Here is a 16275-nt window from a genome sequence, read left to right on the forward strand (position 1 = left end):
AAATATAAAATGTATAATCATATTATATTAATATAAAACAATGATTAGTTTAAAGTTAATGAGTGAATTAAAGGCAAATTATGTAGATTAATGTAAAAAAACCATCACCTTCATTGGGGAATTAAATACGAGCAACTGATAGGTCTTCATTGGTTATATTCTTAAGCATTATAAGTAGAACATAAAATCGAGTGGAAACCCCACAGAAAGTTCTGAGATCAGTTGATCTTCAAAGGAGAAGTAGGGCTTGGGTGTTGTTGAAGGGTTTTACGAGTTTTCTTCAAACCAAGGTATAACCACTCGATTTAAGCTTGATATAGTTGCTTAGATAGGTTTATATACATGTTAGATGTATTTTGGTTCAACCTACTATCTCAATTTCGTCCAACTAAAATCAATTTGACAAGGAAATTTAAGGAATGCTTTTTTTATATAATTTGTCTAATCCACTTTGTTATAGAGTGATTTTGAAAATTGTTTATCTATAATTGTTAGAATGAAGCGGATATAATTGATGACAGTTCTAGTTAAGCATTTAAAGTAATATTAGAAGCTTCATCGTTTAAAAAAACGGTTGCAAATGGTTAATTTTCGTCATTTTACACTTTTATATTTTGTTTATTACGGAAAAAATATTTGTTAATTAATTAATTTTTTCAAAGAGTAAATTTTAACTTGTAAGTCAAAGATGGTATTTTTCGTTAAAAAATAATATATTGACAATATGGGCATATAATATCGTACATTTTAAATAAAATTGTTACAAATATGGTAGATATGTTAGTGAATAATTATTGGTTTGTTGAACAAGACATGTGGAAAATTTAACCAAAATAAACTTATTTGATTTTTATTTAGTATTGCGACCTTAGAAGGATTTGTTGGCGGAATAGAAGGTGCAGATTAGCAACAAGGCTTCGGTTAGGACTTATCGGTTATGAGGTGAGTTTTTATTTTATTTTATTTTTTTTATTTTTATTTTTCCGTATTCTATAGTGGTTATATTTATATATTAATAGTATGTTTTATGATAAGTATGGTTATGTGAAAATGTTATTTTGGAATTGTTGCCTACTGTGTGTGTATGCTTTTTGGATGACATGTTTAGTGGGAACAAGTAGGATGTTTAATCGCCGTGAGCATGTTGGATGTGTGTGATCGGCGGGGATGGGAATTGAGATTTATACTCATTTCCTTGAATATCTAAAATACTTGAGTACAATGGATGATGAGTTATCTCAAGGAGAAGGGAAATGAACCTCTGGTTTTTTCTCTGGATAATTAATCGTTCCCCTAAATTATGTCATCAGGTGATATATTTGTTGTATGATTTATTGAAGATATATGATAAAAGTATTTGTTTTTTTTAAGTGATGAACATGTATGTGCAACACGAACTCACTAGACCCTATGCTTACCTGTTTAGAAACTTTAAATGTGCGCAACTCATGAAACTATTTAAAAGTGACAGTAAGAAGGCTATGGAGAAGGATTGATCAATAAGACAACAAAGGAGTTCCAAAAAGACGTAACATCCAAAGCTCTTCGGTTGAAGGCTATATTTTATTTTATTTTATTTTGCTTCCGCTGTAGTTTAGTCTATAAGTAAGTTCTTAATTGATCTTGGGAGATGTTGGGTCGATTATTTGTTATATAATCTATATATGAAAATTGGGGTGTTACATACCGCAAGTGTTTTCCCTTCTTCTTTTTCCCCCATTTTCCTTACTTACAATACTCTATCTCTTAACCCATTCAACCTTTTGCATTAACAACAGATTTATCCTTTAGCATATATTTAATTTATACCATTTCCTCTTTATAATATTTAGAAATATACTCAAATTCAAGAATTACACAAAATAACCAAAACAACCTTTTAGATCCAAACACTTTCATTATAGCATCACTTAGTTCCTAATACATATTCTTTTACATTATACACTCTTACAACATTATAAGTTATACTTTACTCCAAAATAAATGAATGTCACAATCTACCATTTATTTCTTCCACCTTGAATGCATAGTCCCTTTTCCATGTATAGAAAAGTATACTTTCTGTACCCATTGGTAAATATCCTTCCTAAAATATTTGTTCTTACACATTTCACTCACACTTTCTATGGCATGTTCACATGGAATTCCTATAATTTTCCACTTCCTATAGACACACATCAAGTTAAGTAAGTCCACAACATGGTGCTCCTACCATGTTCCATATACTTCATAAGTAAATCATATATTCCACCTAGCTCTAAAATGAGAAGCTAATGACTTATTCTCTTATAAAATCTCGATAGTTGTTGGTGTAAGAGGTCCTTTGTAATTCCTTATAACTTTTATAGCCTTCATAATTATTTTCATCGGCTATTGTCTAATAAACTCCAAACAAGTAATGATTGGCATATCACTTCCTTCATCAATTTTGTTGTTAAAAACTTCACACATGTTGTTCATCAACACATATGTTATTGCTCTTCCTATGAAATGATTTTTAGCCCAATGATGCAGTGGAATTTGCATAAGCCATTTTCATGCCTCTCTATAATATTCATCATATTTCTTCCTGAAATTGTAAATTAAAGAACAGTTGTTGCTTTGGCATACCTCCAAAGATTATATTTGTACTCTGTTGTATTAGATCTCTTTCTCATATTCTCAAGGATATGTTTGAGACATTACATATATTATGCATATGGATAGAGTTGCGCTTGTTTAGAAACAAGACCCTAAATGTAATGAAAAGTATAAGTTCAACTAATAAATTATGTATTCTAAGAACGAATTAAAGGAGTTAGCTATATTTGTCTATAATAAAGGTAAAATTAGAGTTTGATTAGAACTCAAGGTCATCACTTTGATATTCCAAGTACAACTTCTATCTATTAGTTTTTTTAGATTACACAATAACATATGAAGGGGGCTAAAGCCATTGTTTGAATCTATACCAATTATTATGAGGAGTTGAACAGGGAATGGACCATTTGTCACACCCCAAAACCATGAATGGCGGAAACATTCTGGGGCGGAGGACGTCATGTACAGTATCACAACAATGAATAGTAGTAAACAAGCAACAACATCATCCATTGCATTAATAATATAATTTCATACATCTGTGTTCTGTCAAATTTATAGACACCAAAAATATACAATTCAAAATAAAAGATGAGCCTTGAACGAACTCCATCTTCTCAAAAGCCTGACACATGTACCTGTCTAGTGGTGACCTGAGAATACAAGTTATTTTGAAAGCGAGTATCAGCTTAATGCTGGTGAGATCATAAGTATATTAATGTCTGAGTTTGTATGAAAAAGTTTGAAAGATATTTCTGTAAGATGTTTTGTACAATATTTTGTATAATGTTTGAACTCTCCTAGAAAACCCTATGTTTTCTACTAATTGTAGCCTTCTACCAAGGCATCTCGTGTTCGTGTGTATGTCTCTTGTTAGAGTGTGTGTTTCCCAATTCTGACTATCATTAACCAAAAATATAGTTACTACATTACAGTGCATCGTGTGAACATTCAAGAAGTGAATGTAATCGGAAAATATTATCGTACCATAGTATTTGTAATAAGTGACTACCGTGGTACTAATTACCTTAATACAAATAGGTGTTCCAAATAACATGTGATCGACCTGTATCCTGCTACCGACTCTAGTAAAAGGACAATGTAAGACACCGTAAGAAATGTCATTTGGCACCCGTAGACTTGCAAGTCCCACTGTAGCGAGCAACAAGGTATAGGATAGTCAATACAGTATAGATCTATACGCAAACTCATACGCTCTCCAATTAAGGAGATTCGGGATACAAGAACGGTCGTGGCAGGAAGTATACCCTTGCTACCCAAGGGTACTAAATGAACTGGAAGGACCTTTATGACTATATATGTACACATGATCTATAATTAATATTTAAATGACCTTCGGACGGATACCCGATATCCCACCAGACCACATCTCAAGCACGAAAAGGAAATAGGGCGTGCAGGCCTTCCTAAGCCTGTTAAAACATTTCTTATATAACTATACATACATAGACATGCAATTGACAATAAGTATAAAAGAGTTTAAGTAAAAGTATTTGATAAGTAAAAGAGTTGGTAAAACAGTTTGAAACAATACGGTTTGATAAACAGTAAGAAATCACCGGGTTTGTAGTTATTAATCACATGTGATTGATGCAATAACTATAAGTATTTAACTTGTATTCCCCCCCCCCCCCCTATAAAGCATTTAAAAACATTTAAATCATTTGTTAAGGGGTATGAACTCACCTGTAGTGAGGGGTACGGATGAACTGAAGATGTAGGATCGCTAGGTAACAAGTGAAGTCTTGAATACACTTTATAACCCTAGTTAACATATAATACCACATATATGTATCCAATTAGTCTTAAACTACTAATTGATAATGTTAAGACATCCTAGAACATAATAAACACTTTATATAAGTGTTATAATCCCTAAGGATTGCATCTAAGTTGTTGTGGGACAAGGCTAGTGAGTTTAGCGTTCCAAGAGACCTCATACTTGAGTTTACTCTCCATTAAAGCTCCCACAAGGGGTTTACGGCCGTGAACTCCTAGGCTTAGTGTCATTTTGTGTTTTGAAGTCCTAAATGATTTCTAGAAGCAATTTGACTTGGTGGTTTAATCCTTCGAAGGGTTTAGGGCATCAAAACACTCTTTTTAGGAGCTTTCGGCCCAAAGGCCATTTCCTTTTGAGTTTACTGCCGTAAACTCATATGGAAGAGGATATTTTTATGCTTTGAAGTCCCAATATCATGTAGGATAGGTTCTATACATTTATCTAAGGCTAATGAAGGCCTTAGGCACACATTGGTGCCCTTCCATCATGTTCACGGCCCAAGAGCCTTTTCCCTTAGAGGTTACGGTCGTAATCTCTCTTTAAGCGGGGTTTTTGATGTTTTAAGGTCCCGAAATTAACTAGTAATAAATAGAGGCTATTGTGTAAGGCTTTAGGAGTGATTAAAACACTCTTTGTTCATTCATTGTGGAGTTCATGGTCCAAGAACTTCTTGGGCTGTGAACACCTCAACCTTGGTGTTTCTTTGATGTTTTGTTGTCTTATATATGTAACAGCCCGGGTTCCCAGGTATCAGTTATTTTGTATTTTGTTGGTGATTTGTGAGGAGACTCGGCGAGTTGGAGTCCAAACTCGTCGAGTATGATCGCGGTTATGGGTGCGGGTTCGCGTCCGGACTCGGCGAGTCCAAAAGTGGACTCGATGAGTACATGCTGTTTAATGAAACCCTAATTTCCAGGGTATGAGACTTATTTAAAGTGGCTTATGGCCATCATTTGTGGCCACTAACCCCAGAGAGGACCCTAAAGAGTCTTTGAGCGTTTTGTGAGAGAGAAAAGGAAGATCCTTGATTATTTGTGGGTGATTTGCTTATAGAAGAGGACCAAGGCAAGAAGTGACCAAAGAAGGTGCTAATACAATGATTTTTGAGCTCAGAGACTTCATTTGAGGTAATCATTCGTTCCTTTCTCAGTCCTTGGTGTAAATCTTAGAGATAGTTTTTCTTTGTGGCCTTTTTGGAATGATCCATGGAGTAATTGGCCTCTTCTCATGTTGATGCTTTAGATCTAGACCCAAAGAGGTCCAGAGACCCTTTTCCCTCAAGCTTTATGAGTGTTAATGGAGGCCATAATCTTAGAATAGCATTCTAGAGACCATATCTTCAAATAAGGCCTTTGAACCTTTGCATGATCACCAAAATAGTAACTTTACGTGATGAATGAGCTTGGAAGGACTGGATCTATGAGTTATTGGAACGGATCTGACCTCAGGAGTGAGTTTGAGTTGATGCATGACATAGACTCGCTGAGTCTGAAGAACAGACTCGACGAGTAGCATGAAGATTGTCCATGACCACTCAGCGAGTTGTCTTGCCGAGCTAAGGGCACTGACTCAGTGAGTCAGGGAGAGTCAGAGAGGGTTAGCGGGTGGGCTGAGTCAAGCCGGAACTCACCGATTCGTTCTTGAGACTTGGTGAGTTGAGTCGTGGTGGCCCCGCGACTCATGCTAGGTGGAACCCGTCGAGTTAGGAAAACACTCGACGTGTCGAGAGAGGATCCCAAAGAGTTAGTGGACATGTGTGTACTCGCCGAGTCACCGGAGTGCACTCGACGAGTTGGGTCAAAGTTTGACCATTGACTTTTGTTGACTTTTTAGGTTGGTCAACAATGTGGTCTTTGGGCCAAGAAGGGGGTAAAATGGTCTTTTACGCATGAGAGGATGCCAAGAGAGGATAGAGTCTTGTCTCAAGAGTTATGTTCATGAGAGCATTTGCCTTATGTGATAGATGGTGGCGAGTTCGAGATGCAAGCGTGAGAATATCTGCTTCCTGCTTTCCAGGTGAGTCTTCTCACTATACTTTACCTTGAGTAGGTAACCAGAGTTATGTGATAGAGTATTTGTATGTTGTGTATGTTATGTGTTGTATTGCATTATTTCTATGTGATTTATGATGTGCATGCTTACAAAGTTAGAACCGGAAGGTTCCCAGAGTTAGAACCTGAGGGTTCATAGAGTTTGAGTGCACGGACCCACATAGTTATTGCCTCGAGTGGCTAATATGTGTTATATGTGGTATTTTGGGGAACTCACTAAGCTTCGTGCTTACAATATTTTGTGTTATGTGTTTCAGGTTTCTTTCAGGATCACGGAACGACACCGGCTCGATTGTACACACCAGCGAAAGAGTCATATTTTAAGGATCCTGGTTTATTATGCAAGTGGAAACGGAGTTATGTTTTGTAATTTGATTATGAATGAAATTTTAAGAAAAGTGTTTTTAAGAATTAAACCATTATTTTTGAATGAAAAATTGTTTTGAAATTTACGGCGTTACAATTTACTATCAGAGCCTTGGTTTGAGGGATTCGGATGCACCTTCGGGTAAATATGGACTCAAACTGAGGAAGTAAGAAGAGTTTTCAAAGAAATATTTTTCTAAAGTGAATAAGAGTTCAAAGATAAAGCGAGAAGGAGCAGTGTGTACAATCAGCCAGAGCCCGAATGGTGATTTCCCAAAATACCATTACTTTTGTGTTATGAGATATTTATGATGCACTTTATGAGATATTATTGCATGCTAGAGACAGGCTAGGTATTTCATATGTTAGGACTAGAGTGGCCTGATTTGTGATGCCTTAGCCTAGGAATTGCTGTTATATGCGATGTGCTTTTGAGTATGTGATGAGTGAGAATATTTAGTTGGAATCCTTTATGGGATTTGAGTAGAGGAGTAATCTAGGGGAGATACCTAGATGAGTACCGTGGTACTTAGCGAACAAATAGTTAGAACCCGTGAGGGAAAGAGTTGCAGAGTTCGGTGGTACTTTCGAGGATGAGTAGAGCAAGTGGAGTTATTACCCAGAGTGAGTCCTATGTATTCTTCGATGCTCGAATGCTGCTTGCTTCGTGCTTTGTGGAACTCTAGATGATCGGAGTCAGCTACCAAGCGAATATGACGATATTCAGGAGGTAGATGGTGGCATCGTTAGCAGCTCTTCAACAGTTGATGGGAGAGAAGTGTGGGAATCTAGGAAGAGCCTAGGGAGTAACCTTAGCCAGATGAGTGCACTGGCAGAATAGTGAATTTCACTGGGGAGCGAGCATGCGCGATGAAATTGGTGAACGAGAAGGTCGAGCAACTACTTAGGAGCTCCGGGATAGTCTGTGTGGAAAGTATGGGTAGATGTGGCAGGTAGTATGGGCCCGTACTACTGAAAGCAGAGGACCCATACTTGATACAGGGAGTATTCTGAAGGTTCTAATGAGCGGAATAATGAGTGATTTTATGGTTCGAGTACCATACATCAGAGCAGATGGAGGAGTGATGTTATGGTTAGAGTACTATACATCAGAGCAGATGGAGGAGTGATGTTATGGTTCGAATACCATACATCAGAGCAGATAGGGGAGTGATGCTATGGTTCAGGTACCATGCATCGCAACAGATGGAGGAGTGATGTTATGGTTCGAGTACCATACATCGAAGCAGATTGAGGAGTGATGTTATGGTTCGAGTACCTTACATCAGAGCAGATGGAGGAGTGATGCTATGGTTCAGGTACCATGCATCGGAGCGGATTGAGGAGTGATGTTATGGTTCGAGTACCATGGTTCGTATTGAATGATGCTCGTGGTTCTTCGGTTATCCAGTCATGATTGATGAGGTAGAGATTGGACGCTATGGGCCTTAGGCCAGTGGATCATGATTGAGTTCAAAGAGACGTCCCTTGAAAGGGAGGTCGAGATCCTTTCAGAGTATTTTGGTAAGGAGCTAGAGGGAGGGAAAATTTCGGTTTGAGTTGAGAAATCAGTCGATAGAGGAGATGTCACCTTCTATGACCTGGGTGGTGCTTTTTATGTTCATGTACGAAACATGAGAGGCAAGATGTTTAAGTTTTGGGTTTGGGGGTAAACCCTGCAGGTTGTCATTGAGGATGATTTTCCATCAGAGTATCAGGTAGCATGTGTGCCACGAGGTAGTGATTTACTATGAGCAGATAGTCATTTGGGACTAAGATAGTCGAGGACCACATTACACCTATTGAGTAAAGTGGGGTATATTGTAGAAGTATCAGTGGGGATTCCAGTCGAATTTATTAGTGCAGTGGTTTTTCTATCTATATTGGGTATTGAATATGGGAGTCAGTCCCTGTTCTTGGGAAGATCCATGTGATGGAACGTCGGTTGGTGAGTCGAGGTAGGGGAGTATGATGATTTCGTGGTCTAATTTTTGGGTCAGTGATATTATTGGACAGTTGCGTTGTTTGGTTTTGGATTGGTACGAGACTTAGAACGACTAGAGGCAGTCGTGAAGAGAAGTTCTTGAGGATTTCATCTGAGGTTCAGAGTATATGAGCTCGATTGATTTCCTTAAAAGGGATTATCGGGTGTTGCGTAGCACTTTCCAAGGGCAGGTGCGTTATTGCTAGTGAAAATAGTTCGTGAGATTTTTGATGTGTCAGATAATGATGGTTTAAACTCTAAGTGGGGGAGAACCGGGTGGTTTATTGAGAGAACCAGAGATTTGTGCAAGAGAGGTTAGGGGTTGGATACAGAAACCTGTGACTTGAATTCATGAGATCAGGGTCATTGGTGATCAAGGAAAGGTGCAGGACGGGATAATGCATGTGGTATATTTCTGAGAAAAGGATGGGTGTCTCAGCGGCAGGAGGTCAATGATCAGGAATCTGTTGGTGGCCAGAGTCATTTCAAGTGGAAGACTCGTAATGATGGTATGGGCGGTTAAGAACTTCTACGTTGAAATATGGGTGGAGGATTGTTGAGTAGCCAACTCCCGGGCTGGGATGTGTATTCTTGCTTGGATTTTGAGAAGTAGTGGAAAGGGTTTCAGAGGATCATCAGTGTGTTCTGAAGGGTTAGCACCTTCCTTGTATTCCAATTGAGTGCTTGGATGCACTGCCATGCGCATTGAGTAAAATAGGAAATTATTATGGGATTAAGAGGAAATGTATTGATGTATGTGTATGGTGCTGGGAGTGCGGGAATTAGTGGTAGGGGCAGGACATTGTGGTGCTCTGTTATGGTTTTCCGTGATTTCCGCGTTTAGCGTCCCGATTTCGGAGTATTTAGAGTCTTGGGTTTAAGTCGACGAGTGATGTATCATGTATCTACGGTTCCAGTGGGAGCCCTTCATAAATTGTCGTCAAGAGGGACTATTTAAGGAAGTGGATCTCCGCAGAGGTACGTTTTATGTTATGGCGGTTGCCGCCAGAGTCTGTAATGCATATCAGGGCAAGTGTGTGTGTAACTACCTATGATAGTCTTTGGTGTAGGAGTAGTGAGCTTAGTGTGGCATTTTAATGAGAATGAGAGTATAGGATGAAGCTACAAGGAGCCGTAGTATTCAACAGTCAGAGGGAGTTGTGATGCTACGGGGAGCCGTAGTACTCACACATCAGAGAGAGAGAGAAAGAGAGAGAGAGAGAGAGAGTAGTGATGCTATGAGGAGCCATATTATTCACCAGTCAGAGCATGTTGTGATGCTACAGGGAGTCGTAGTACTCACAAGTCAGAGGGAGGGAGTCGTGGTACTATGGGGAGCTGTAGTACTCACTAGTTAGTTGGCGTTGTAATACTACGGCGAGTCGTATTATCACTAGTTAGAGGCTATCGTAATGTTGCGGGAAGCCATAGTGCCCACTAGTTGGCTAGAGATTATGATGATGGAGTGTTCTCCGATGAGTGTGTGATGCATAAAAGTTTTAGGCTTGAGTAGCCCAAGTGTTGAGTTTATGGAGCCGGTGGTTAAACTGGGGCGAGACTGGAGTCTCCGTCTCTGTCGGGAAGCGTCACTAAGGCGCGCGGGAGAATATGCACAGGAGACGCCAGAGGTTAGAGCTGAGTCGATCTTCAGTTGGATTGTACTTTTATGATAAAAAGGGAATTTCGTGACTTGCGTGTTGCTGGGCCGTGATGGTACTCACGGGGAGGAAGTTAGTGAGATCTTTTGGATCATGCTATGTGTGACCCTTGGGGGTTAAGCTGTGGGGCCAACAGCTAACCTGGTGATCAGTATCGGAGATGAATATGAAATGAGCTAGAGTTTTCCATACGTGATGTCTGTGGACACTTCGGAACGAGCGAACGATTCAGACGCTCGAGGATATGCTTCAGGCATGTGTATTAGATTTCGGGGGGGGGGGGGGGGGGGGGGGAATTATGGCCTGTAATTGCTCTTGGCAGATTTTTCCTACAACAACAGCCATCATTAGTGCATCGGTATGCCACCCTTTGTGCTGTTGTTGGGAAGGAGGTATCGGACCCCATTTGCTGGGGAGAGGTAGGGCAACGTGTGATGGGAAGTACAGAGATCGTGCTTCAGACGTCAGAGCAGATATAACAGGTCAGGCAGAGGTTGTTGACCGCTTAGACTCGCTAGAAGAGTTATGCGAACAGGCGTCGATCCTAGCTTGAGTTCCAAGTCGGCGACTTTATGCTCCTAAAGGTATTTCCTTGGAAAGGAGTGATTCGATTCAGGCAGAGGGGCAAGTTGGGCCCCCCGATATATTGGTCCATTCCGGGTGATCGCAAGGGTACACAGGGTAGCCTATCGTTTGGAATTGCCAGCAGAGTTGGGGCAGATTCACGACACTTTTCACGTGTCGCAATTACGGAAGTGTATAGCTGACGAGCCGACGGTAGTGCCATTAGACGACATGCAGGTGGATGCGAGTCTAAACTACGCAGAGAGACCAGTCGTAATTGTGGACCGGAAGGTCAAGGTTCTGAGGAGCAAGGAGGTACCCTTGGTTTTGGTTCAGTGGCAACATCGGAAGGGGTCCGAGATGACTTGGGAACCAGAGCGTGAGATGCGTGAGCAGCATCCGAAGTTATTTGCAGAGCGAGACTTCGAGGGCGAAGACTAGTTCTACTGGGGGAGAATTGTAACAGCCCGGGTTCCCAGGTATTAGTTATTTTGTATTTTGTTGGTGATTTGTGAGGAGACTCGGCGAGTTGGAGTCCAAACTCACCGAGTATGATCACGGTTATGGGCGCGGGTTCGCGTCCGAACTCGGCGAGTCCAAAACTGGACTCTGCGAGTCCACGCTGTTTAATGAAACCCTAATTTCCAGGGTATGAGACTTATTTAAAGGGGCTTATGGCCGTCATTTGCGGCCAACAACCCCAGAGAGAACCCTAAAGAGTCTTTGAGCGTTTTGTGAGAGAGAAGAGGAAGATCCTTGATTATTTGTGGGTGTTTTGCTTATAGAAGAGGACCAAGGCAAGAGGAGACCAAAGAAGGTGCTAATCCAGTGATTTCTGAGCTCAGAGACTTCATTTGAGGTAATCATTCGTTCCTTTCTCAGTCCTTGGTGTAAATCTTAGAGATAGGGTTTCTTTGTGGCCTTATGGGAATGATCCATGGAGTAACTGGCCTCTTCTCATGTTGATGCTTTAGATCTAGACCCAAAGAGGTCCAGAGACCCTTTTCGCTCAAGCTTTATGACTGTTAATGGAGGCCATAATCTTAGAATAGCATTCTAGAGACCATATCTTCAAATAAGGCCTTTGAACCTCTGCATGAGCACCAAGATAGTAACTTTACGTGATGTATGAGCTTGGAAGGATTGGATCTATGAGTTATTGGAATGGATCTGACATCAGGAGTGAGTTTGAGTTGATGCATGGCATAGACTCACCGAGTCTATAGAGCAGACTTGGCGAGTAGCATGAAGATTGTCCATAACCACTCAGCTAGTGGTCTTGCCGAGCTAAGGGGGTTGACACAGTGAGTTAGGGAGAGTCAGAGAGGGTTGGCGGGTGGGTTGAGTCAAGCCGCAACTCGCCGAGTTGAGTCGTGGTGGCCCCGCGACTCACACCAGCTGGGGCCCGTCGAGTTAGGAAAACACTCGACGTGTCGAAAAAGGATCCCAAAGAGTTAGTGGACATGTGTGTACTCGGCGAGTTGGGTCAAAGTGTGACCGTTGACTTTTAAGGTTGGTCAAAAATGTGGCCTTCGGGCCAAGAAGGGGGTAAAATGGTCTTTTACCCTTGAGAGGATGCCAAGAGAGGATAGAGTCTAGTCTCGAGATTTATGTTCATGAGAGCATTTACCTTATGTGATAGATGGTGGCGATTTCGAGATGCAAGCGTGAGGATATCTGCTTCCTGCTTGCCAGGTGAGTCTTCTCATATACTTTACGTTGAGTAGGTAACCAGAGTTATGTGATAGAGTATTTATATGCTGTGTATGTTATGTGTTGTACTGCATTATTTCTATGTGATTCATGTTGTGCATGTTGACAGAGTTAGAACCGGAAGGTTCCCAGAGTTAGAAACTGAGGGTTCACAGAGTTTGGGTGCACGGACCCACAGAGTTATAGCCTCGAGTGGCTAATATGTGTTATATGTGGTATTTTGGGGAACTCACTAAGCTTCGTGCTTACAGTGTTTTGTGTTATGTGGTTCAGGTTTCTTTCAGGATCACAGAACGGCACCGGCTCGATTGTACACACCAGCGAAAGAGTCATATTTTGAGGATCCTGGTTTATTATGCAAGTGAAAACGGAGTTATGTTTTGTAATTTGATTATGAATGAGATTTTAAGAAAAGTGTTTTTAGGAATTAAACCATTATTTTTAAATGAAAAATTGTTTTGAAATTTACGGTGTTACAAAATACACCTACATACATGCCTAAGCTCGTTACTTAACAAGTGGAACGGACTAGGCATCATATAAGCCTTATATAAGAGTTTACTCCCCAAGATGTTCTTGGGTGGTAAACTCCTGAATCTTGCAGTTTCGTTATGTAATCCATGTTATTAAACACGTTATAAGCCATATAATACAACTAGAGAGAGGTACTCACGGTTTGGGATGAAAACCCGAAGATCCGTGAGAGAGAAAATGGCTTTTCTCTAGTTGGAAAATGTAACAAATGAAATAATTTGGCAAAGAATCATATTTATAGTGATGGGATTTTTGGCAGAAAATATTTTTATTCCCGTAATGAACTCTAATATAATAGTGTTTTGGAATAACAGTGTTGCACAATACCCTAGTGCATCCACTCTCCTGATATCTCCTTAAGTGTAAATCCCGAAATACTCAAACTTATACGGAAAAAAGTCTGAAAATTTATTGTGACTGTTATAACTTCTATTGACTTGATAAAGTTTGTAAATAATGGAAATTTCGAGTTGTCACATCATCCCCCCATTAGAAGGAATTTCGTCCCGAAATTAGAATTTAAGCAAATAAGAAGTTACAAATAACTAAGCGAAAAGATGAGGATATTTTAGTTTCATCTGATCCTCTCGTTCCCAAGTGAACTCAGGTCCTAGTTTGGCGTTCCAGCGAACCTTCACTATTGGGATACGACTTTGTTTCGTTTTCTTGACCTCTCGGTCCATGATTTCTATTGGTTCCTCCACAAAGTTGAGGCCCTCGTTGATATCAATCTCGTCGAGTGGAATAACAAGAGTCTCATCGGACAAACACTTTTTCAAGTTCGAGACGTGGAAGGTAGGATGTACGTTACTGAGTTCGCGTGGCAAGTTAAGTTTGTAAGCTACACGGCCGATTCTTGTGAGAATCTCAAAATGCCCAATGTACCTTGGATTTAGCTTTCCACGCTTTCCAAAGCGTATCAAGGACTTCCAGAGTGAGACCTTCAATAGAACGCGGTCACCCACCTAGAATTCAGATGGTTTCCTACGTTTATCAGCCTAGCTTTTCTATCGGTCTCTGGAGGCTTTCAAACGTTCACGGATCTGAATGATCTTCTACGTTGTTTCCCGTATGATTTCCGGACCTGTGAGAGTGCTTTCAGGAACTCATCCTTTAGCTAACTGGGTATCACCCACCTCATCCCAGCATAGAGGGGATCTGCACTTTCGGCCATAGAGGGCCTTCAATGGCGCAACCTTTATGCTCGTGTGATAATTGTTGTTAAGGAAACTTCAACAAGGGGTAAATGAGTATCCCATGCTTTCCCAAAGTTGATCACACAGGCTCGCAACATATCTTCCAATGTCTGGATAGTTCTCACTTTGCCCGTCGGTCTGTGGATGGTTCGCTGTACTCATGTCCAACCTAGTTCCTAAGGAACTTTGTAATGACTGTCAAAACCTCGAAGTGAACCTACTATCTCTGTCCATGATAATGGATAAGGGAACACCATGCAGTCTTACAATCTCCTTAATGTAAGTCCTTGTAAGCTTCTCCATCTTGTCTGTTTCTTTGATCGGAAGGAAGTGTGCGGACTTGGTCAGTCTAGCGACGATGACCCATATGGAATCAAGTCCACCCGTCGTCTTGGGCAACTTGGTTATGAAATCCATAGTTATCCACTCTCACTTCCATTCTGGTATCTCCGTCTGTTGTAAAAGACCGGAGGGTTTCTAGTATTCGACCTTGACCTTTGCGCAAGTAAGGCATTTACTCACGAAGGTACCAATCTCTGCTTTCATGTTAGGCCACCAATATTGTAACAACCAGAAGTTTTCCATCGTCGAAAACTTGTTCTACCCGTGAGATTTCGCCGTTAGTCGATTCGTTTCATTCTCGCTTTGGGTTAATTAATTAAATTTATATGTTTATTATAATTAAATGAGTGTTCAAATCCCTTAGGAACTCATGAAATTAACCCAAAAGTGTTTACTTCAAAAAGTTAGAAACATTCCCGCTGGGTGACGGTAACTTAATCGGGTGTGATCAAAAGCACCGTTTAATGCCGATATCGGGTAGAATTCCACCGTGTCCAAGTTTTGGGAACTATATAAACATGTTAAACCTTTCATTTGAAGCTTTTTCCCTCTCTCTCTAACCTCTCTCCTAAAATCCAAGATTTAGGGTCCAAAACTCAATTTTAAGGTCTCAAATCCTTAAGGTAACTTCCAAACCTCATTGTATAGCTTATTTGACTTCCAAATTCGAGACTAAATCATGAAATAGGACACAAAGTATGAGTTTACGGCCCAGGAAGGTGCCTAGGCCGTAAACACCAAAAATGAAGGGTTTTGAGCCCTTAAACCCCTCCTTGACAACTTTGGGACCTAGATATGGCTAAATGACTTCAAGATATGGACTCTAAACATTTAAAACATGGATTTTGTGAGGTTTGAAGGATTTTACGGCCAAGGCATGTGCTTGGGCCGTAAACTCATATAACTAGGGTTTTCTTGACCTTAAACCCTTCCAAACCACAAACAAGGCTTAGATATGAATTATAGAACATTGGTTTTAGCATTTGGACACCTTAAACATAATTTTTGGGGGGTTTGTGTGAGTTTACGGCCAAGGCATATGCTTGGGCCGTAAACTCCATATAAATGGGTATAAATTCAATTCTAAGGAGTTAGAAAGCCATCCAACACCACCAAAAGCCTTGGAATAAATCAAAGGACCAACCAAAAATAGTCTTAGGGATTTAAACACATCAAAACCCCACATTTGAGAGTTTACGGCCATAGAACATTTCTCATGGCCGTAAACTCATAAAAGGGTGTCAATTGGTGCCCCAAACTCATTTCTAGGCTTGTGGGAATTCTTAGAATCACATGTGATTAATTTTGAGACCTTAAAAACACTTAATCAAAGGGATTTGAGAGTTTACGGCCATAGAACATGTCTCATGGCCGTAAACTCCCTTAAGTGTTGCAAATGGTGTTTTTAATTCAATCCAAGCCTTAGGTAAAATTATTCCAAGCATTTCCAAGTGTCCATATCCATTTATGACCCAAATTTGCATCA

Source organism: Lactuca saligna, chromosome 7 (genome assembly GCF_052625555.1).
Source record: "Lactuca saligna cultivar CGN05327 chromosome 7, ASM5262555v1, whole genome shotgun sequence".
In the NCBI taxonomy this organism is placed as follows: domain Eukaryota; kingdom Viridiplantae; phylum Streptophyta; class Magnoliopsida; order Asterales; family Asteraceae; genus Lactuca; species Lactuca saligna.